This window comes from Mustela erminea, chromosome 5 (genome assembly GCF_009829155.1).
Source record: "Mustela erminea isolate mMusErm1 chromosome 5, mMusErm1.Pri, whole genome shotgun sequence".
Lineage (NCBI taxonomy): Eukaryota > Metazoa > Chordata > Mammalia > Carnivora > Mustelidae > Mustela > Mustela erminea.
Window position 1 is genome coordinate 15,683,052 of NC_045618.1, and position 23,402 is coordinate 15,706,453.

Here is a 23,402-nt window from a genome sequence, read left to right on the forward strand (position 1 = left end):
ATTTTTTTTTGGTGGGGGGGGAGGGCAAGTGATTTACAAAAAGCACAATTAAGCAAATGGGGGCATCATTCAAGACCATTTTGTGGAAGAGGCCATAGATTTTAAGTCCCTGTATAATTATTAATAGCATAAAAATACAGATTTTTAAAAATGGCAGATAATAAAACGTGCACACTATCTCTCCTATTTTAACAGACTACATAGTATCTCCATTTGTGTCGTCAAGGTCCAAATATAAAAAGAAGTGAACATTGAACTATTGAAATGCTAGAACAGAAGAACTCTGTGCAGATGCCGAGGTAATGCTCAGTAGAAAACCATGGGTGGCCTTGGACTCCCAATTACACATCTTTATTTTCTCCGCTTAACTTGAGGAATTAAAACTGCTTAAGTAAAAAGGAGATTCAATTTTTTTTTTTCTTTTCTCTGGGCATCATTCAACCAAGGACAATGACTTGCTAGGATTTTCTCTCTTCTTGAAGGGCAATTGTCAAATGTGAATCTCCAGCATAACAAGATGTTGAGTCAGTGTATTTCTGTGTCAAAGATGGCAGAACCTACTGCAGGTCTAAATGCCCTCCTTTGGATTTAATATAATCAGAGGGAATTTAGGTCAACACTTGGGTCAATAAGTCAGTTTATCCATAGCTAATACTTGGTTTTCCTGTGTTTCTTTAAGGAGCTGTGCACAATTTTCTTTCTTTTTTTTTTTTTTTGGCCAGATCCCTGCTCTTTTTTTCCTACACAGAAAGCCTTAACTTGTTGAGACGAAAACCATTTTGACAGAGAATTTCAAAATGGAAACACAATGGTTCATTTTAGGAAATACATTTGCCCTATTATCTTTATTGTTTCTTCCCACACAAAAGGAATCATGTTCTTCAAAAACATATCCCAGCAACTTTAAGAAATTCTGAATGGTAATAAAACAGTGCCTTGCCATCTCGAGATGGAGGGCTAGAAGTTAGCAAGTTCACCCTCCGTGCTTTAAAATGGAGGCCCCAGCGATGGCTCACTTTGTTTGCAAATATTGACTGGGATCTTATGGTGAGGTTTTGGTGTCTTCACGGCGAAGCAGAGCAATGAGGAATCAGCCAGGAAGCAACCTCAGAGTTCAGTCATGAAGTACAAAGTGCAGAAGATTCTTACGGAGTGTGACCAATAAAAGAAAGTGGAAAAAAAAAAAAAATAGGAAAGGCATGTAAGTTTGTCGCAAATTTAAATTTCAGGAAAAGATCAGATTATATTTACAGGGGAAAAAGACACTTGAATGAGAAATTCCCAGGGTAGAGGTCATGCGCCTGATGCCCTCCTGGGCCCAGAAGGGCAATGAATGGAGTCGGTGAAGGGCCAGAAATATTCTCGGGCTTCCTTGTAAGCTCAGCTCTTGAAAAAAGGACATTAAAGAGTCATTTCAGATGATAGAGATGTAGCTTCTCTATTAGTCAGTTTTTTTGAGATATAATTGACATATAACATTATATTAGTTTCAGGTGTACAACATAATGATTCATACTTCAAAATGATCACCACAGTAAATCGCGCTAACGTCCATCACTACACGTAATTCAATTTCTTTTCTCATGTTGAAAACTTTTAAAAGATCTACTTTCTTAGCAACTCCCAAATACGTAATACAATACTATTAACTATAGTCACTACGCTTCGCATTATACCTACAGAATTGTTTTTCTTTTTTTTTAAATGAGGTGCTTACTCTTTCCAAAGCAGCAGCAAAAAAGCAAAGTCCTTAAATTGCCTCCTGACCATTGAATATTTGCTCTGAAAACCTTGGGAAATAGCTCACTCCATTCCTCACCTAATTCTTTTTTTTTTTTTTTTTTTAGGATTTTGTTATTTATTTATTTGAGAGCTTGAAAGCACAAGCAGGGAAAGGACGGAGGGAGAGGGAGAAGCAGGCTTCCGGCTGAGCAGGGAGCCTGATGCAGGGCTTGATTCCAGGACCCTGAGATCATGAACTAAGATACTTAACCAACTAAACCACACAGGCACCCCTATTTCTCATCTAATTCTTCAGGAAAAGAACCACTGTGAGCATAAGAGAATAGGAGTCCACTGATGTCTATAGAGGATGAGTGAATCTTTCATAAACTGCATAAAAACAGAAGCATAACAACAATATTGTTAGTAAAGGGCCCAAGTTGAATGAGGTGTAGAGTTCTAGGCCATGGATAGGCAGCAAGAAACAAAACAGACACCTACCTTGCCCTCACAGCGTTTAGATCCTAGTAGGGAAAGAGAGACAGGATCAATTAAGCAAACCATTATTTGCCCTGTCAGGTGGGGAGAGGAAATCAGGAAGTGGTGGTGGGCACTGATACTTCACCCAGTGTGGAAACGGAAGGTTTTTCCAAAAAAGGAACCCTGGGGCAGAGACCCCAGTGAAATGTGTTGGGGCGCCTGGGCACATCCGGGGAAGAACGTTTTGGACACAGGGAACCACTGAGGCAAACCCTCCCTCATCCATCCACCCGCTCATCCAGGCATGAGTGTGCAAAGTATATCCAAGTGACGGAACAGTAGGGCTGGGACAGAGTGAACAAGGCAGGAGGGCCCAGCAGGGAGCGGGGTCGGGGGAGGGGGGCAAGAAGATGAAATACAACTGAATCCCGGGTAAGCAGAAAAAAGATTCAGAAACTACAGAAAAGATGTGCTTGGTTCAAGATCTGTGGTTCTTGTGAGCTGAGAACAGGGAGATTTCTAGAACAAGAGCTCTATGAATCCAGAGCAAATCTTTGGAGAGGATGGCGGGAGAACCAGCGTGGGATGCTAGTTTGTGCTGGTGATGTGGCCAGAAGTTTCCTCCTTGTCTACAAAATGACCTTTAAAAGAACAGAAGGAGTTGCCTAGGGCGAATCCAAACTGTGGTAGATATTTCGGGAGCCCACACAATCCCAGCCCTGTAGGTTCCCCCACTGTCCCATACCAGTGAGATGACCCCACACAGGACTAGGAAAGCGGGCAAGAAGCCTGGCTCCAAATTCCGGGGGTAGGAAGATTACTATTACATGAGTCAATGAATCTTCACCTCTCAAATTTGCCACAAATGAAAGAACTTCCTCCGCCCCCTCAAAACATCTGGATGCTGCCTGCCCTAATCACAAGTGGAAACATCTGGGTATCAGCAGCGAGGGGGAATGGGATGGCATCTAAGTAGGATTTTGAACAGTGGAGTAGAAGCATCAAAAAATAGTTTTGCCTTGTATAATGTAAATTTACAGTAAACGTAGATATCTCTTGTTTCTTTGTCCATCGGCTGCCCACACCATGGGAAGGAGACAAGGCTTGATGACCAAGAAATGTAATTCTGTGGCCAGGCAGGCTTTTCCCAGTTGATCTGACTCTTAACTACTGAACACGCAGTCTTTTGTATTCTTTCTCCTCTGGCTAGTGAGGTTCCCCTCTGCGACTCTGGAAATCTGGAATTCCTGGGTAATTTTGGTCGCGGCAGATCTCAACTCCCACCCTGCATGCTTTTTGTATGACTGGCTTTCACTCAGGAGGTTCAAGGGGAACATAGAAGCAGTGTGTGTGAGAGAGAGAGAAGGGGTGCATCCGTCATTTTATTCAGTGCGTACTACATTGTCATCGCTGTCAAACACAATAAACGTGAGGCTAAAACACTTGGCCATGGATTGATCTGCTCCCACATCTCCCATAGAGAACTCACAGTCACAGAGCCTCCTCCACGAGCCCCCCTCCCAATCTTTAAGGCAGAGGGGAGTGAGCTTCCTGTAACTGTTTATTTTGGAAACAGTTGAGGAAGCATCTGACCTCACATTTTCCCATTGTTCAGCCATATAATTCCTTGTATGAACTGGAATATCTTACAAGAAACGTTAAAATGAACTTGGGTGGTTTGGGAAGAGGCTGGTTTGTTACTAGTAGGATTATTGTTGTTGTTGTTGTTATTATTATTAACATATGATCTCTGACAATAAGAGTTTCTCCCCCTTCCCAAACCATACACCTATATTTTACTAGTAATTGGAATGACAACCACTAGATTGTGAATGTTCACGGCGTTATAAAAAACTATTCAGGGGTGCCTGGGTGGCTCAGTGGGTTAAAGCCTCTGCCTTCGGCTCAGGTCATGATCCCAGGGTCCTGGGATCGAGCCCCGCATCAGGCTCTCTGCTCAGCAGGGACCCTGCTTTCCCCTCTCTCTCTTTGCCTACCACTCTGACTACTTGTGATCTCCGTCTGTCAAATAGATGAATAAAAATCTTAAAAAAAAAAAAAAAAGCCTCTGCCTTCAGCTCGGGTCATGATCCCAGGGTCCTGGGATCGAGCCCTCCATCGGGCTCTCTGCTGAGCAGAGAGCCTGCATCCTCTTCTCTTGCTGCCTGCCTCTCTGCTTGCTTGTGATCTCTGTCAAATAAATAAAACCTTTTAAAAAAAAGAAAAAAAGAAAAAACCTGTACAAAGGGTTTGATGTAGATGTTCATTTAAACTTTTATCACATACCTCTAAGATACATGGTAGTCAGTGTCTTTTGCAGATAAGGAAGTTGACACACAGAGGAGAAAGGAAGAGAGGGCAAGTGACTTCTTATTACGTCACTATGAGAACAGCAGGTTGGGCCTAAATTCGAACCTATGTCTGACTGATTCTGAGGCCCAGACAGTCAACCACTTTGCTAGGCTGCAGGCTCCTGTCTAGATCTTGGAAGGCGCTGTCCTGCTGAATAAATGTGAATGTTGGAACACAAACCCAGAGGATATATATATATATACAGCAATGCCCCCAAACCCCAGGGTTGAAATCAGCACGGGAATCCCCAGCTCCCCTTGCATCTCCCATGGTGCTGCCTCCATGAGACACATGGCTGGGGCATTTGGTTCAAAGTCCTGGTGGAGTTTCCATTTTCTGGGTTCGTGTGGCAACATAAGCTTCCAGTCTTGGGTTGCAACATTGAGTTCCCACTGCAAGATTAGCATCCATCACCGGAGGCCCCAGCAGAGCTGCAAAAGTTTGGAAGTCTACAGTTCGTGAAGGAGCAATGACAAATGTCTACTCATACTGTGGTTTTGTGATTTGATGTGGGACATGTTTCTGGAAACTTAGCCTCAAATCTGTTTCTACAGCCATCCGCCCCCCACCACAGTGATTCTATGAGCTACCCATTTCCCTTATTAAATCCCTTTTCTGCCTAAACTTACTTGAGTGGATTCTATTGTTTGCAACAATACACACAGAGGAAAGACAAATGGACAGAAAGCATATATTTGCCCTTTCCTTGGGATTGTTTCTCTGGTGAACTGTCGTTCTATGCCACCATAGAAACTGTCCAACTTCCCCCAGAAAGCCCTGAGGTTATCCTATGGGAAATATATCTAACATCTCCCTTTATGGCGTGGAAGTCAGAAAACAGAAGCTTGGAACTCTGAAGAGCTTCTCTAGTTGGCGAAAAAGGAACGAGAGTTTCAACTCTCCCAGTGGAAGCCTCATCCACAATGAATAAAGATCTGTTCTGTTATTGGCAGGTTTGAAAACATGGTTCTTTACAATAATGCCCAAATGCCCGCTGGGAGTGAAAAACACGAAATCGTTCACAATGGTTTCCCTCTTCCCTAGACTTGTGTTTACTGCTCTCTGCTGATTCCACACATTTCCAGATAAATTCAGGCTCCACTTCATTTCACTAAAGCAAAATCTGTTCAGCTATGTCCGTAGTTGAGTAGAAAAGCTTCCCACTCCAAGGTTATTTGTATTCAAGCTCAAGGCATTCGGGCCAGAGCTGAAGAGTTGGAGTGTACCGTGGCTTTGCCCAAGGCCAAGCAGAAAGCTGAGAGAACCCAACCACAGCGGATACGAAGGTCCTTCAGGATACCAGGCTCACCGGGAGCATTCAGCAAACCATGGGCGAGGCAGAGAGGTAGATGAACAGTGGGGCATGCCACAGGAAAAGCTTGAGCCCAGTGAGATAAGCAAGTGGTAGCGTGTGATCCAGGAGCTCGGACAACAAATAATGGTTCTATTTTCTCCCAACCTGAAAGAAGTCATATAGAACACGGTCAAACATAACTTCCATTTAAAGTTGCACTGCAAATTCATTTAGCCATGAAGCAAGACAAAGTTAGATGCCTTAGAAATTCATAATGTCTCTTTGGGGCCATAATGTACTACTTAATAGCTTACTCCTCCAGAGTTGATAAATTCTGGTGAAAGTTGTCTTTTTGGTTTGTTGGTTTGTTTGTTTGTGTGCATGTGTGTGTTTGTTGGCTTTTAATAGCAACCTTCTGCTGTTCCTGAAAAATAAGAACACAAGCCTGTGTTCTTGAAAAAAACAAAAGGGACGAGATACTTGACAAACTAGAATTTCTAAATTCCCTTACAGTAATTCCAAACTATGGTGAGTTATGGTAAGTTCTAGTGTCTCCACTATGTTTTCTTTTTTCCCCTTGTTAACATCCAAAAGGCAGAAATCCAACCTTAAAGGAAGCAACATATGATACAAAGGAAGTCTCAGATTGGAATACAGAAGGCAGTCCAGCGCAATTTTCAAGTTTAGGAAAAATATGCATACACACACACACACACACACGTTTTTAATTTTTTTGCAGAAGTTACCAAATATAGCATTAAAATTTGTGTACCCTTCAACTTCTGAATCTTATCCTATCCCCCCAAAGTCACTTGTGTGTCAGGCATGTTCACATTCCTGAGGACACAGCAAAAGTGCATGATTTTTGATCCAATAGCTTCATTTCTAAGCAATCCATGCAAGCCAGGGAAAATTATATAGGCAGCCAAAATATATGCAGAAGATTATTTCTAAGAGCAACGATTAGAAATAACCTACATACTCAGAAATGGAGGAATTATTAACCCGTATTATGAAAATTATAATAAATCCTTACAATGAATGTTATATAATCATTGAAAATACAAATTTTGAAGAATATTTGATACTGAAACTTGTTTACGAAGTAAAAAAGTAGCATCAACAAAACACATGACAGTGGTCCTACTTTTTCCTCACAGATTTCATGTGAAATAAGGCCGGAAGAGAAAAATGCCAAAGTATTTTCAGCCATAGAATTTTCAATGAGTTTCTCTTTTTTTCTTTGTGGTTCTCCCAATTTTCTTTATTAATATATAATATTTTTTTTGTGATTGGAAAAATCAGTAGAGCTGCCTTATATGGACTGAAGCAAAACCAAACACTAACCAGGCAACACTTCTTCATTTCCTGACGTGGTCTGACACTTAGAGAAGTGATAAACTCTTCTGACTCAAGGTAGATTTGCTAGGGGGTGGGGGTGAGGGGAGTAAGAGGGCCATGTTTGTATCAGTGGAACAATGTGGAGGATGGAGGTCACCGTGGTGAGTAATCTATGAAAAAACACTTTATCATGAAGTAATTAGCTTCATATTCTGAGAGCAGCTTCTACAATGTAACAGAAATCTATTTGCCCTAAAGAAGGGCTACATTAGGATTAACTAGAAATTACCTCTTATATTCCTGACAACCCCAGTTCTCAACTGTCATTCTCTCTTATGGCTTTTGCTCTAATATCTCTGCAAAGCCCCCTTCTACTGTAAAGACGCCCGTGTCTTCATGGACCTGTCTTGTTTCCTGGGTGTTTACCATGACAGACCATGCCTTATACCGTGCCTTATACTTCTAGGTGAAAAGCCTGGGAATTTGGTCTTACAGTGGAGAAGAATAGTCAAGGGTTTTTTCCTGTCCCCCAAAATCCAATAATTCTAAATACTATGTGGATTTAGTTGTGTAAGTTTATTTATATATATTTTTTAAGATTTTATTTATTTATTTGACAGAGAGATCACAAGTAGGCAGAGAGGCAGGCAGAGAGAGAGAGAAGGAAGCAGGCTCCCTGCTGAGCAAAAAGCCCGATGTGGGGCTCTATCCCAGGACTCTGGGATCATGACCTGAGCCGAAGGCAGAGGTTTTAACCCACTGAGCCACCCAGGCGCCCCGCGATAAGTTTATTAAATGTGATGAGGAAGACATAAATGTTGCTGCTGACCATGATGATGATAAATTGCCCAGTCTCCTTAACTGCAAAGTGAGAAAATACTTACTTTACAGGACTTGGGGGCGAGAAGATAATGAGAGGCTTGTATAAAAAGTTCACAGTAGTGTCTGGCAATGAGTAACTTTTAAGTTATGTGTTCCATTGTGATAACTAGTTCCTGGAAAATAGATTGTTTGAAAGGAAGAAAGTAATACACAGCTATGTGCATACATACAACGCCCATGGAATCATCCAGGGGCAGCGTAAGAGCATGGACTCATGCTTGGGTCTGCATTTCTCTGTTGTGAAACATTGGCCAAATGACTGAATTTCTCCACAGCTCACTTTCCCCCCATATAAAGTGGAGTTCCTGGGGTGTTAGGAGGATTAGGCCGAGTATCAAGGAGGAGGCCTGGCAAACAGTAATCACGATAGGTAATCCCTAAGGTAAATATCTTCCTATTCCGACTTGTTTCACAATAACACACATGAAATTGCCCAGGGTAGAGCACTTCTAGCTCTGTGAAGTTTGCTCGGATGCCCAGAGTTAGGAGCTTTCAGCTCTGGGACCCCATACCCTACCCACAGAGATTTCTTATACATACACTGAATCCCTCCGACTTTCCATAACCAATCTAGCTCCCGATGGTGTCTTGTTCATTTCTGGGCCCCCAAAACCTAGCACCCTGTATGCCCACACTAAATGTTTCATGCCACTAGAAACAGACTTACTGAGAAATACTCTTTGTGACTATGGACAATGGATTTTATTAATGTACAATAATATAATAAAAATTAATATTCTTAATATTAATCCCCTATCCCCCACCACGCACACATTTAATGTACTCTTTAGGGAAGTTTTGGAAGAGGGGATACATTATACCTCACTCACTAAAATGTATTAAAAAATCTGTATTCAGACTTCTTTTTAATAAAATGTATATAAAATGTTAGAATTCTAGCAATGAAAATTATATCAGGTACTGGAATTACTTTACTATGCCTAATTAGACATTTCCATTATTGGAATTTGGACTTCTAAGAACTTATGCAGAAGCTATGTAACCAGTGACTTTTATGGTGCTAAGAACAAAAATTTCCAAGGGCTCTGGCTCACACTGCACACTCTGGGTAGGCAGAGCAGGGACTCCGTGGGAACACAGCAAAAACTGCCTTGGACTTGCAGGCCTGGGGCCTGGCTTCTGGATCTGGTGAACCTGGGGAAGTCACCGCACCTCTCCAGATCTGATTTCCTTCTTTGCATAGCAATGGGGCTGCCGGACCGGTCTAGAATTTAGGCTAAAATGGAAGGCAATTACTTCCGACTAATTTCGGCCCTATTTGGGGATGGGGGGGCAGGAGGGTTGGCAAATGATAAGGAGGAAGTGAGGTGGTGCCTTTCATTCAATGAGTAACGAAAGTGTCTCCTGCTTGAAAATTTCTGGACGAAGTTTCTAGATGTATCTAAAGCGGTGCTCCCTGTCTGCATTTTCCTACACAGCTCCGAGTCACCCTTCAACATCGCAGTGGACGTTCCCAGGCAAAGTCTTTCAAGCCGTTCAGCTAGGCACCACCGCCTTCCCATATCAAAGGGGGCTTCCTGCTGAGTTTGTTTACACCATTAAATTTCCTCACATGTAAAGCCGGGAGAATTTTTCCAGGTGTTCAAATTCCTGGAGGGTGGGGAAAGTGCCGAGGCCTATATTAGATCAATACCACGCTAGAGTGAAACACAAAGAACCTTTTTCACGGTGTTGCCCCCTCTGGAGATCTTTATTTTGAAGGCAGCCTTGGCAGGGCCCACAGGGCCGGCTGTCACTCTCCTGGGACACCGACCGCCCGACCGGGGCGGTCCCGGATCTCCCCGGCGGGCGGCCGCCGCGCAGACCCCCGGCACCGCCTGCAGCCGACCTGCGCCTAGCGCAAGGTGGTCGCGCGGGGCTCACCTGCCGCGCGCACCTGTACCTCCCGGCGTGCGGGTCGCCCGCGGCAGGGTCAGAGCGCGAGGGGGAGGACAGCTCCCCCTCTTTAAATAAGAAGGGAGGGCGATTCCAATCCCGAGCTACAGGTAGAAATGCGAGCGGGATCCTGGGCTTCTCCGAGCCAGGTGAAAAGAGCTGGCAAGGTCACCCATTCAGTCACCAGGTGGTGCATTTAATTTAAAAGGACTGTTAACCTTGTTTATACAAAATAACACCAATATGCAGAGAAGCAGTAAATCCATTGTCGTTAAACAGCGGGGAGCCGCCGGCGCTGGCAGCCTGCCCACCGGCGACGTGAACTCGGCTGGCACCGAGCGGGGAGCGGCGCGGGCCGGGCCGGGCCTGCGATCCCCGCCGGCCGCGCCAGAGAAGGCCCGAGCCGTGCCCTCGGTGCCCTCCAGATGACTCTTTGCATTCTTGTCAAATATATTTAGAACAAGAGGTGTCCACTTAAAGAGAAACATTTGTTAATCACTTCAATGCAGGCGCTTGGCAGCCCTCCAGTTTCACCTTTATAAATATGTAGGATCGGTTTCCAGCTAAGCCGGGGAACTCCGGAGCAACTTCTCTTTCTCTCCGTGTCCCCTCGAATTGACCTAAGGTGAACGTCCCTAGCACCTTATTAATTTCCGATCCCAGCGGGTTTCCCCGAGTCAATGCCAGCCTTCCATCGGGACGTTGACGGAGATGAATTAATGATGCCCGCAGCCCAGAGAAGGAGAGGGGTGCTCCTTTAAGCAAAGGGACAGATTAAAGTTAAATTCCTGCGGACTGCGGCGCTGGTGTCGACATCCGCCTTGTTTACCAGCAGCTGTCCCCGTTAACGACACTCTGATAACTTGCGGAGGCCGCCCCGCGGTAAGTGAGTGAGGCCGGCCGATCAAGGGGCCTCTGTGTAGATAACCCAGTCCTGGACCCCGCGCATTCTAACTCCCCTGCATTTGAGAGTCGCTGAAACTGTCGGGAAAAGGCAAACCCTGGGCGCCGAGGTTTTCCCTCTCCGATCTGGAGAGTTCACAGCGTCCACCCCGCGGCCGCAGCGGCCAGCACTCCGCGGGGCTGGTGAGCGTCCCAGGATGGGGATAGGGGGAAAGGGATACCAGGAGGGGAGGAGGGGCGGCTGGTGGGCAAGGCCAGGAGGTCAGCGCTAGGCGTCTTGGAGAACTCTTCATTTTGTTCCGGAAATACTCTGGCGTCCCCACCCCCAACCAGACTTGGTAAGCGACAGGGCTGGGACGAGGTTACCCAATTACTAGTCTTTGAGGGTCCATTCAGCACATGGGTTGACCGTGGGAGAATTGCTTTTAATACTTGGGACAATCTCCCTCCCGCTTCAGATTGTGATGTTGTAGGAGACCTGGCCGGGCATGCAAGCTGATATTCTGATCTTACAGCTGAGAAAACAGGTGTCCCGGAAGCAAAGGCGCTTGCCTCAAGTCCACTAGCAAGCGGAGTGGTAGGATGAGAGTGGGGCAGGGGGGTTGGGAGGGGCAGGTCCCTGTCCACTATTCTTGTCAGACAGAGGGATACAAAATATTATACACATTTTATAATAGATCTACACAATACAGTCCTAGAACATATCGTATGTATCTACATCAGGCTAGGAAGAGAAATTTAAATATTACATATATGTAATGCATACATGCATTATATGTCTTATATAATAGACATAAGTTTGTATAAAGGTAGGCATATATCTTTAAATTTTCTCTTCCTGGCCTGATGTAATGGGCAGACAGGGGCTATCCCCGATCAGAGAATGCCACAGCCCTCACCTGGCTCAGATCCCAACCTGGTAGATCCCTGGGCTGCCCTCCAGACCGCCCCCACCCTGATTACTTCATGAATACAATCCATTTAAAGATCAACAGTCCTGGAATCCCATAATCTTTTTCATGCTCTAACTAGTCGAGCAGACATACCTCCAATAAGGCAAATGCAGAGAACAAATTTACTTCTGCGTTTAGAAAGGGAAGATAATGTGAAACTAAATGATCTAATTTCCATTCACCTCAGTTTTCTCACCTGTGGGATGTACCCACAGGTACCCCCTAGGTGTACCCCCTAAATGAATATGTTGAGGTACTTCTGAAAAAAGGACCTTATTTGGGGACAGGGTCTTTACAGATATAATCAGTTAAAATGAGTTCTTCAGGATAGGGGCCCTAATCTAATATGACTGATGTCCTTATACAGAAGGGAAATCAGACACAGAGATACATATAGAGGGAAGAAGATGTCTTCCAATGGCCACAGAGAGGAGCCTGAGACAGAGTCTTCCTCATGGCCCTCCCAAGGAGCAAGAGCTGCCAACACCTTGATTTTGGACTTCCAGCCTCCAGAGCTATGAGACTCTAACTTTTTGTCTTTTAAGCCACCCAGTCTGTGATGCTTTGTTACAGAACCCCACAAACATCATACCAATCACTTTAAAAAAGATTTTATCTTTTTTTTTTTTTTTTTTTTGAGAGAAAGAGAGAGTGCATGTGCACAAGTGGAGGTAGGGGAAGGCAGAGGGAGAGTGACAAGCAACTGAGCAGGGAGCCCAATGCAGGAGCTCAATCCCAGAACCCCAAGATCATGACCTGAGCTGAAGGCAGATGCTTAACTGACTGAGCCACCCAGGTGTCCCTATGCCAACCAATTTTAACCATCTCGGTAACTTCAAAAATCCCCTAGAATCGATAATTTAAAAACTTATAAGACAATTTAGATGGCCTAAAATTAGGTGTCATCTGTAATGGGAGGCAAGCAGAACTAATAGTTATTATGTATCTACTCGATCCCGATCAAGATTTGGGGAACTTCATATATCTTTGTTCATTTTAATTGTTTAACCATGTTTTCAATAATAAAATTTTATCTAACTCAATAGAAGCACATTTTTTACAATGAAAACATTTACAGTAAACATGAGTAATTTAAATGAGTACCAATTATAGGGATTGTACCTTGCTTAGCATATTTCATCAAATTACATATTGTAGAAGGTAGAATCTTCTCTCCATTATGAGCAATGCTATTTGTTGAATTCTTCTCCTTCATTTCACCCACATTTTTTATGTATAATTGATGGTTGAGAAGTTTATAGTAGGTTTTGTCAAGGACCCAGTTGTGAGCAGAGATTACAAATAGGCATAGTCAGTCAAGAAGGTTTATCAAGTAGGTATTCTGGAGAAAGTCCTAGAAGGAGAAAGGAAAGATACAGAGGTTGAACCTCCTATTCCTGTCTTTGGGTAGCTAAGAGTCGAACTTGTAAAAATGGTCTAACAGCAAGTCAAGAAAGCAAATTAAAACGATACTTCCAAACAATGCCTCATCAATCCAAAAGAAAACAAATTCAAGATAGGGGACCAGAGATCCCATATACCAGCAACACTAAGTCCCATGTCGTACCAGATATCCAAGCATCATTGGTAAATGCACCATCTTTCACTCCCCAAAATGTCCAGCTTTAATGGAAAAAGCTTGTAGTAACCCTAGAGTTTCTCAGCCTCCAGGCTTTTCACATTTTAAGCTGGCTAAGTCTTTGTTGTGGGGGGCAGTCCTGTGCTTTGCAGTGTGTTCCTTGGCCTCTTCCAATCGATGTCATTAGCATGGCTCTCACCCAGTTGGGACAGCCAAAACTGGCCTCAGATATTCCCAAATGTCCCCTGGGTGGGGAGCAAAATAACCCCCAGTTATTTTGCTAGAGAATCAGTGTTCTAGCCCAAGATTATATAAAGGTTAGAAGAGGTATGTTCAGGAATGATGATTAACAAAACCACCTTGAAAAGGTTCAGTTTCAACATGAATTGGCTGAAGACAGAGGAGGGCATCCTGCACATATGATGAAAATGGAGTAGAGCAAGTTGTAAGAAGCACAAGAGAAGGAAGTCACCAGGAGTAGATGGGGCATTAAACAAGTGAACCAACCTGTTTACCATGCTATAGCTCTACCCAAGTACCCATCGAGAATGTTTTAAAAATCAGTGTGTTGTTAAAATTGCTTAATTCGTAGGCATTCACAGAGGCTCTGAAGAATAGGGAAGGGGGTTAAGACTCACTCCTCCTTACTTTGAATTAATCTTTAATTAGTGTGGGTGTCTTCATCAAAATAAAGTGATCTTCATCTGCTTTCTTTCATTTAGTTGTTAGGCAATCACGTCGAATAATGGATTTTCTAAACTGGTTGATGTTTAATGGAGGTCTATCAGTGTGACTCGGAATATCAGCTATGGTACAATCCCTCAAAATGAAGACTTATGCTTTTCTGGGGCACCTGGGTGGCTCAGTTGGTTAAAGCTTCTGCCTTTGGCTCAGGTCACGATCTCAGGATCCTGAGATCGAGTCCTGCATCGGACTCTCTGGTCAGTGGGGAGCTTGCTTCCTCCTCTCTCTCTGCCTGCCTCTCTGCCTACTAGGGATCGCTGTCTGTCAAATAAATAAATAAAATCTTTAAAAAAAAAAAAAAGAAGACGACTAACGTTTTTAATTTTTGTTTAAGTCTCTCCTAGGCCAGGATATTCAATATCTAGAGACAGGCTTTCTTCCCATCTCATTTCGATCTCCCTTCTTCTCTAGAGGACTAGGTAAATTCAGCTCACACATGCAGCTAGAAGGAAGTTATCTGGTTACAAGGAGATCGCCATGAAGACATGAGTGGTACCGCTTATTAACATTACTTACTTCTCTTTGCCCTCTACCTCAATCAGCCAACTGGGGAAAAACAAAATCCTCACAGCTCTGGGCTTGTGGAAGAGAATATTCATTTCAATGTAATCACCTGGGATTTGTACGAAGGAGAATTAATATGTCCACAGAGAGAGACAGGACGCAAGCTATGCCAGAAAGTATGATTTTTTTTTTTTTTTTTTTTTGCCTGTCCAAGTTGGACCGGCATTGTACCTTACATCTACGATTTCAATGCATCAACCCCCAAAACCCAGAGGTAGGAGATGTTTTATAACTCCATCACTCAGGTGACGAAAGGGAAGGACGATCAAGAAACAGCTTGCCCAAGGTAAGGTGGCTAGGAAATAATATGGCTACAACCCGTACCCGGGTCTACCTTATCTTTCCACTAACACAAGTAATTCAAAGCACACTTAGCTATGTAACTTAAGAAAACGAGGAGATCACATTCCCAGGCTACTCCACAGAAGACAAGGTGAACCCTAGGTCAAAGAGGGGTACCAAGGCTTTCAGGTTCCCAGGATGCCAGCTCGCATCAGCACCCTGCAGTGTGCTAAATGACGCCCCCTCCTCCAGGAGCAGTAGCTGAACATTACCTTGTTGTTTGAAAGACTTAATGACTCCAGTTCCAACCCTCAGGATGTAAACATTATGCTAGACTGTGGCTTTAAATGATCATTTCCAGCATAGATGATATTGCAAAAAGTTCAAGGAGAAGCAGACGAGTTCACTGGGATCTGAGCCCAGGTGTTTTTCTCTTGCTTGTGCTTCCTTGCATTCTCAGAGGACACAGCCAGCTCTGCTCCACTGGACACCATCTTATTCCTGGATGGGTCCCTTGTCTACGTGTAGAGCACCTCGTGGAAGGTCCCAGGAAAGCAAGCATGCAAGGGGGTGAGGAGGCTGGAGGGTTTCACATGCTGCCTTTTGTCCCTCATGTTTCTGCTCATCCCGTAGTTCTAGGAGAGGGTTTGCAGTAGGAAGGTAGATCGGCCCAGTCTGTTTCCACAGGAAAACAGGAATGTGAGGGAGCCCTTAAATCTCGTGACGGGGCCTGTAAACATCTAAATGTATGCGATATCTACGTATTGCTTCGACAAATACTTACCCACCTCCCGGAAACAGAATCTGTCTTTGTAGGGCAAAACAGAAGCCACCAGGGGGCAAATACAGGAGGTCAAAGGATTGTCCAGGTCAAGGAGATTGGATGGTTTATACTGTGTCCACTCCAGGGTCTTCCCAAGGAGATAAGATCTTGAGTGCAGAAAGCCAGGTAAAGCACAGGAATGACACAGAAGAGTATCTGTGGGAAAAGAATGTTCCAGAGAGAGGGAACCGTAAGTAAGAATAAAAATCCCCACAGAAGGAGGCCATTGGTGGAAGAATGGAGGAGATTGTCAATGAATGAACTACTGGGATAGCTCCTTCATTAAGCTTTTTTTTTTAACTTCATTAATCTTAACTGCTATATAGTATTCCTTGTAGGAATAAACTGTGTTCATGAATTCGTCTGTTAACTGAAGTTCAGGTTGTTTCCAGTTATCATTCGATGTCATAAGCTATGAGGTACAAGGTATCATTTTCTGTAATGTAATACACCCGGACGTGGAATTGCTGGTCATAGTGAATGAGATTCTGCTGCTTCAATACATATTATAAAATTATTCTCCACAGTGATTGTTCTAATCTACAGCCCCTGCAACAGTATATGAAAACTCCCCTTTCCTCACATTTTCTCTAATATTTGGTGTTATCGGATTCTTTTTTTTTTTTTTTTTTTTTGGCAATCTGTTGAGCTTGAAACAATCTGTCTTTGTCATTTTTATTTAAGATTTTATTTACTTTATTTATTTAACAGAGAGAGACACAGCGAGAGAGGGAACGCCCCCCCGCCAAGCAGGGAGCCTGATGCAGGGCTCGATCCCATGACCCTGGGATCATGACCCCAGCCAAAGACAGATGCCTAAGGATTAAATCACCCCAGCACCCCTGTCATTGTATTTTAATCTGCATCCCCATCATCACAGAGCAAGGGAAAGAGGTGCATTTTTTCCAGATATTTCTTGTTGATTCAGATTTCCTGATTCAGATTGATGATCATATCCTTTGCTCATTTTTCCAAGGCCTACTTATCTTTGATTAATTTTGAAGACTTTTTTAATATGTCCTTAATAGGAATGAGAAGTATTAAAATCTATAATCTTAGAATGTAGGTGTTAAAAATATTATGGGATGTCTGTAAACAAAGAGAAGAGTTTTCACAGAATAATTTTAGTTTAATCAAATTCATTCATCTTTTTCAGGTTTACACTTTTCATATTTAAAAAATTATTTCCTCTCATGACATCATAAATATATTCTCTTTCATTTTTGTCTAAGAATTTCAGGGCCCCCAGGGGGCTCAGTCACTCAAGCATCTGCCTTTGGCTCAGTCCATGATCCCAGGGTCCTGGGATCAAGTCCGTCATCGGCTCCCTGCTCAGCAGGGAGCCTGCTTCTCCCTCTCTGTGCCACTCCCCCTGCTTGTACTCTCTCTCTCCCACTGTTAAATAAATAAAATCTTTAAAAGAAAAAGAATTTTAAAGCTTTGTTTCCTGATTTTAAGATCTGATGTTTATTTTTGTATATCTATGTCTGTTTCCTTTCAAAAGCAAGCGTGTTCTCTCCCCACTGGTGTGTAAGACCACCTCTTATCCCCTCCCCATGTCTATGTGGGTCTGTTTCAGGCATCTCTAGCCTACCACTAGAATAGCGTTTTGAGGATGATAGCCTTAAAATAATTGCATCCTTAAATGGGTGTGTGCTGCTTATTATTCTTTCTCTTCGAAAGCACCTGAACTATTTTGGGCCCTGACTCTTTAAGATGCATGAACTAGTTCCATATGAACTGACTAGCTCTGTGGGAAAAAGGAAAAAAAAAAAAGAAAAAAGGAAAAAGTTGAGATTTTAATGAAAAATTTAGATTAGTTTTGGGATAATTGATCTCTTTAGGAAAATAAGTCTTCTCATCTATGTACTGTATCTCCATTTATATAACTCCTTTTTTGTGTCTTTTCAATACTGTTGTACAATAATCTCCATTCAGATCATCTATTTCTTTTCTTAGATTTATTCTTCAATACCTGGTGGGTATTGGGCATGGAATCCTTGAAAGATTACATTTTCTGATCAGTTAGGCTGGTATTTAACCACACAATTAATTGCATATATTGATATTTAAATTTTGACCTTGTGTCGGTCAAATTTCCAAAATTCTTTTACACTATCAAAAAAAAGAAAAAAAGAAAAGAAAAGAAACTGTCTATAATCCTGCTCATTTTTTCATTCTAATAATATGGTTCATATTTCTTTTACTTATATAATGTTATATCTAGGACCTAGAGATAGTAATAGGGAACCTCATTGTCTGTCCTTTTCTGCACTTTGAAGGGAATATTCATGATACTTTTACCTCAAACGTGATTTTTAAGTGTTTGTACAAAGATTTATCAAATTAAGAAAGTTCCTTTTGGTTCCAAAAAGCTCAAGGAATTCTGATAATACTTGTGGAAATTCAATTATCATTCCTGGACTGGTATCAGGCATGAAATGAATGTGGTCCATTCTCCATCAACAGAATGATAAATAGTAACAATATAAATGTCTAAATGTTCATACTTTTTATAGATGACATACTTGCTAATTGCTCTTCTGTGGGCTAATATTTGAAATTTAGTAGTAGAAGAATGTAACATTTTCTATAAAAACAGTCTCTTTGGATTTAGAATAGTCTCTTTTGAGCATCATCACTAGCGTTTAGCTTTGATCCCTAGAGAGCTGAAACTCTATCTCTTGTTTCACAAAAGCAATGCAGAGAGCTCAAAATGCAGAAAATTATACATTAGAAGATTCTCACAGAAAGTATGAAGCTAGAAGACTATACTAAGTTCTGGGTTTTGTTTTGGTTTGTTTTGCTTTTTTAAGATTTTACTTATTCATTTGACACAGGAGAGAGATCACAAGTAGGCAGAGCAGCAGGCAGAGAGAGGGGGGAAAGCAGGTTCCCTGCTGAACAGAGAAACCAATGCGGGGCTCGATTCCAGGACCCTGAGATCATGACCCGAGCTGAAGGCAGAGGAATAACCCACTGAGCCACTCAGGTGTCCCCTAAGTTCTGTTTTCAAATCTCTTATTCTAACAGCAGCTCAGAAATAACTTGGGGGGTTCAAGAGGCCTATCAAAGTAAGGTCCACATTTCTAGATTAATTTACTTGAAATAAGTATGTTTTTCAGTAACTTTGTTGAAAGGTCCAAAAATATTTACAAGTCTTTATTTTGTTTGGATTTTACTATTAGTCACACTCACTTCTCTAAGGATGGAAAATGACATATTTTTAGCTAAATATAACTGAAATTGGAAAATGATACAGTAACTTACAAACTTCCAGGAATGCGGTATACACTGTTTGCAGGAAAGTGAGAAAGAGAGAGACAGATTACTGGAAATATACTGAGGTAATCCACAGAGTCAAAGAAATAACTAAATAAACAAGGTACCTCAAAGGGTCTCAAGCAATAGAGCCAGAGGCACAATACCATTTTCTCTCGTTCTCACCTCTTCCATTCATCTCTCATGTTTCTCATCTCTGCTTCTCTCTCTGAGCCTTTCACCAGTAGTGGAGAACTTTCTCCAGTAATGGAGAGCACAGATGTCCTGGATAATGTCTGAGAGGTTCCCCGAGATCACCCTGAGTTTCAACAATTCCTTAGTAGAGGACTCCCAGGACAGAGAAAAGTTGTTATACTTGTGGTTATAGTTTTTATCACAGAGAAAGGCTATAGACTAAAATCAGCAAAAGGAAGAGGCACATAAGGCAGGACCCAACACAGGCTAAGGCATGGAGCTTCCAGTTGTTCTCTCGCAGTGGAATGGTGGGGATAGAACATATTACTCAAGCAGAGAATGTCAATTATCATATAGTTTCACTTACTTGTGGAGCATAAGGAATGACATGGAGGACATGGGGAGATGGAGAGGAGAAGTGAGTTGGGGGAAATCGGAGAGGGAGACGAACCAGGAGAGACTCTGGACTCTGAGAGACAAACTGAGGGTTTTGGAGAGGAAGGGGTGGGGTTGGGTGAGTCTGGTGGTGGGTGCTAAGGAGGGCACGTATTGCATGGAGCACTGGGTGTGGTGCATAAACAATGGATCTTGGAACACTGAAAAGAAATAAAATAAAATAAATAAAAATAATAAAAGAAAGAACATATTACTCTAAGTGACAATTGTGGCAACATGTACAAAATACTGTCAACCAGGAAAGCTCACTCAAACTTTGTCATCCAGAGTTTATTAGGAGCTGGCTATGTAGAGAGGCTGGTCACTCATGTGAATAACCTTAGTCTCTAGTCCCTCTAGAACTAGGACTGGTACCACATGGCTCAAGGCCTTCCACCAAAAATGACATGGTTAGCATCAGATATCTGGCCTGGCTCAAGACCTCTAGGTAAACAAAGACACTCTTATCAGGCAGGACCCTCCAAGGCTTTAGAGATTACCTCCTTGGAACTGGGGGCAAATGATCCAACCTCTACGTAGGCAAGGTTAGTCCTTCATTGCACATCCTGAGTCATGACATCACGTCTTTATCAACCCAGGAAGGAAGAACTGTATTCTCTGCTAGTTGCAGGAAAACAAATCCCAGGAAAGAATTCTGACAGGTCGCGCTTGGGCCACATGGCCCCCCCACCCCCGCTCTGTGCCAGTCACTCCGCTTTCAGGGAATGGGGAATATGATCCTCCCAATTTGTGTCACGTGTTCTGCTTTGAAGTCAGGGAACTGGGCCAGTTACCGGAACCATGTCAAGGTGTCAATGAAAATAACTACAATTATTGCAACAACAACCGTGGATATTAAAAAGGGAAAAAGGCATAAAGTATAATCTGGTTCTTCTTGTTTTGTTTTGTTTTGTTTTTTAAGATTGTATTTGTTTATTTGAGAGAGAGGGAGAGAGATAGGGACAGAGAGCAGGAGTGGGAGGCAGGGAGAGGGAAGGGGAGTAGCAGACTCCCTACTGAGCAGAGAGCCTGGGACACGGAGCTCCACCCGGGAGTTCCCTGGGACCATGACCTGAGCCGAAGGCAGACGTTTAACTGATTGAGCTACTCAGGCACTCCTGGTTCTTCTTATTTTAGATTAAGTTTTGTTTGCTCAATCTAGGGATCCATAGATCTAAGGCAAGCAGGTATTCTGATAAGTTAGCCAGTTGTCTGTGGGAGATCAGATAGATGCAGTCAATTCTTTCGTATTTGTGTTATCAGCAGGAGAAAATATGTCAAAACAGCCAAGTAAGGGAGATTTTTATTTTTTCACAATTTTTGCCGCTCTAACTCTCAGACTGTTTTACGAATGTTTGTTTTGTGCCCTATGATTCCTGCTTGTGGTTAGAACTAAAATTCCAGTTTGATTATTATAACTCAAAAGTATTATGAGTTTTAAAACAACAGGAAGGTATTAGAATTTGGGTTTTAAAAATGTCACATTTTTCATAGCAACCGTTTCAATTATTACCCTATGGTTTAATTCTGTACTTATTAATGCTTTTAGAAAGAATAAATCTTAATATGGAAAACTCTGAGAAGCTCTATCACACTGAAAAGAAATATGTCCTTAAAAGCATTCCCTTAAACCCGTTTCCTGTAAACAAAATGACCCCAGATATTCCTTGAAGTGATTCTCTAACTCAACTCCGGTAATAGAGTTTCCTGAGATTAAAAAAAAAAAAAAATATTTCTTACTCAAAAAAAGTGTCCTAGATTTAACAGGATATCACAGCACATAGGTCTGTGGCTCCTGTGATTTTAACTGAGTTCATCAAGAAACTAGATTCAAAGTAAATATTAGTACATAAATAAAACTACCTAATTAAGCTATGTACTTGGCTGACGGCAGGCTAAAAAAAAATGATAACAATAATTATTATAATTAAAAATCACCTAGCCTCACAATAATCCAATTTTCACATACTTATTTTACAAATGTGAAAGATGCCTGTCAAAGAGTAGCACGCTCTTTGTGGCCCCAGGGCTTTACGTAATGGGTGTCAATGAAGAGATTCAAATTCAAGGCTCCCTCCAGAGCTCTGTGCTTAATCAGGTCACCTGAGGAAGACAAGGTCACTTCAGGAAATCATTATTGGACTCAGGATCCCCTCAATACTGGTTCTGTACCACACTCAACTCAGGGCTTTCAGAGATCAAGCAGATTTTTCCTATATTCCCCCCGTCTGCCATGATCGTCCATGGATTCCAACCTTTACCCCTCTAAGCACGTGGTGCTGTAGAGAAGGTGGAGAGGAAGGAGGCAGGAAAATTGTTACCTCTGGAGAGGGACATTTAAGACTCAGTTCAAATCTTACCTTCTCCCCAAGCCTTCCCGATTGTCTCAGGGCAAGAGTTGTCTCAGGGCAACCACCTTGCCAAAGATCTGCCAGGTTCTGCTTGGCAGACAGCCGGAGTCTCTCCATCCATGGCTCCCAAGGCCTGTGAATGTTAAGCTTCATCTACTCCCCAACGGGACAGGCCTTTGTCAGGACAGTCACAACGCAAGACACAAACATTATCCATGGCCACAGTTTCATTTAGACCTTGTTAGCGGTAAAGACAGTTCTGATAACATTTTTTAAACCATCTAGTTATTTGTACATTTTCAAGAAGTTGTATGTTTATTTTTCTTAGTGGCTTAAGTTCAATTGTTGCTATTTATCTCGAAGTAAGACTAAATATTTTTATATTTGGAATGACAAGCTGATACGGTCCAAATTCTTTTGCCTCGCCAAATTCCAATTTTTTTTTTATAAGGGTGCAGTTTGCAAATTTATTTTGGAAAGGCAAGTTGCCCCAGAAAGCCATTCTCAGGCTAAGTGGATTTATAAAGTCTATATTTTTTTTAGGCTGTTAATCCTTTTTCCAATTCTGTAATGCTCATAACATATTTAAAAAAAAAAGAAAGAAAAAAGAAAGAAAGAGGAAAAGTAAGCAGACCCAAGACATGCCAAAAATAAAAACTAAAGGTTTCAAGTCTTTACAGATTGTCTGTCCTCTCATTGGTGTTTCAAGAAAGTTTTATTTGAGAAGGCAAAATAATTCTATCACCAGTGATATCTTGAGTTCACAAAGGGACTTTTTTGTAAAGCCCTCAAATTAACTTTTCTTTTAGTTTCAGTGTAAGTAAGTAAAATAAATAGATGACAATAATAACATTAGCACACTTCTCCAACACTCACTGTGTATCAGACACTTGATGCCTATCATCTCATTTAATCCCCACAGAAAGGCAATTTTAATTACCTACTTACAAAGAAAGAAACTGAAATTTGGAGAAAGGGAGTAACCGGTTAAAAGGAAAGAGAGGTGATTAGGATTTAAAGCCGGGTTGTACATCTCGAAGCGTGAATACTGAGCTCAGGCAATTCCGCCTAAAGGGGGGCTGATGGCCAAGGCTATCCTGGGGAGTGAGGCCTGGAGCAGAGCCTCCCTCCCTCTCCACCTGACCTCACACCATCAAAGGCTAAGGGTCACCAGCCTGTTGCCCATCTGGTTCATGTCCATCTAGGAGAGGATTAGAGATGTGTTGTTCTTCATGGAAACCCTTCTTTAGATACTAGATTCAGCTATGATAGTAATAAAACTACACACATTATTTCAAGTGAAGTCATTCGAATTAGACCTTCTTTTTCAAGACCTGACTTGAGC

At 42.3% G+C, this 23,402-nt stretch overlaps 1 long non-coding RNA gene across 4 annotated transcripts; it reads right to left on the reverse strand.

Moving 5' to 3' along the window:
• Positions 1-5,582: 5,582 nt before the first annotated feature.
• LOC116590416 lies at positions 5,583-22,340 on the reverse strand. 4 transcript variants are annotated; one of them, XR_004285597.1, is made up of 4 exons: positions 22,067-22,340; positions 15,265-15,971; positions 12,946-13,177; positions 5,583-6,013 (listed from the first exon to the last, which is right to left on the reverse strand). It is a non-coding gene; the product is annotated as an uncharacterized LOC116590416 (long non-coding RNA). The 4 variants fall into 4 exon arrangements; XR_004285596.1 differs by lacking the exon at positions 22,067-22,340 and adding an exon at positions 14,663-14,759 and having other exon boundaries at positions 15,265-16,447; XR_004285594.1 differs by lacking the exon at positions 22,067-22,340 and having other exon boundaries at positions 15,265-16,447.
• Between the last annotated feature and the right edge of the window lie 1,062 nt (positions 22,341-23,402).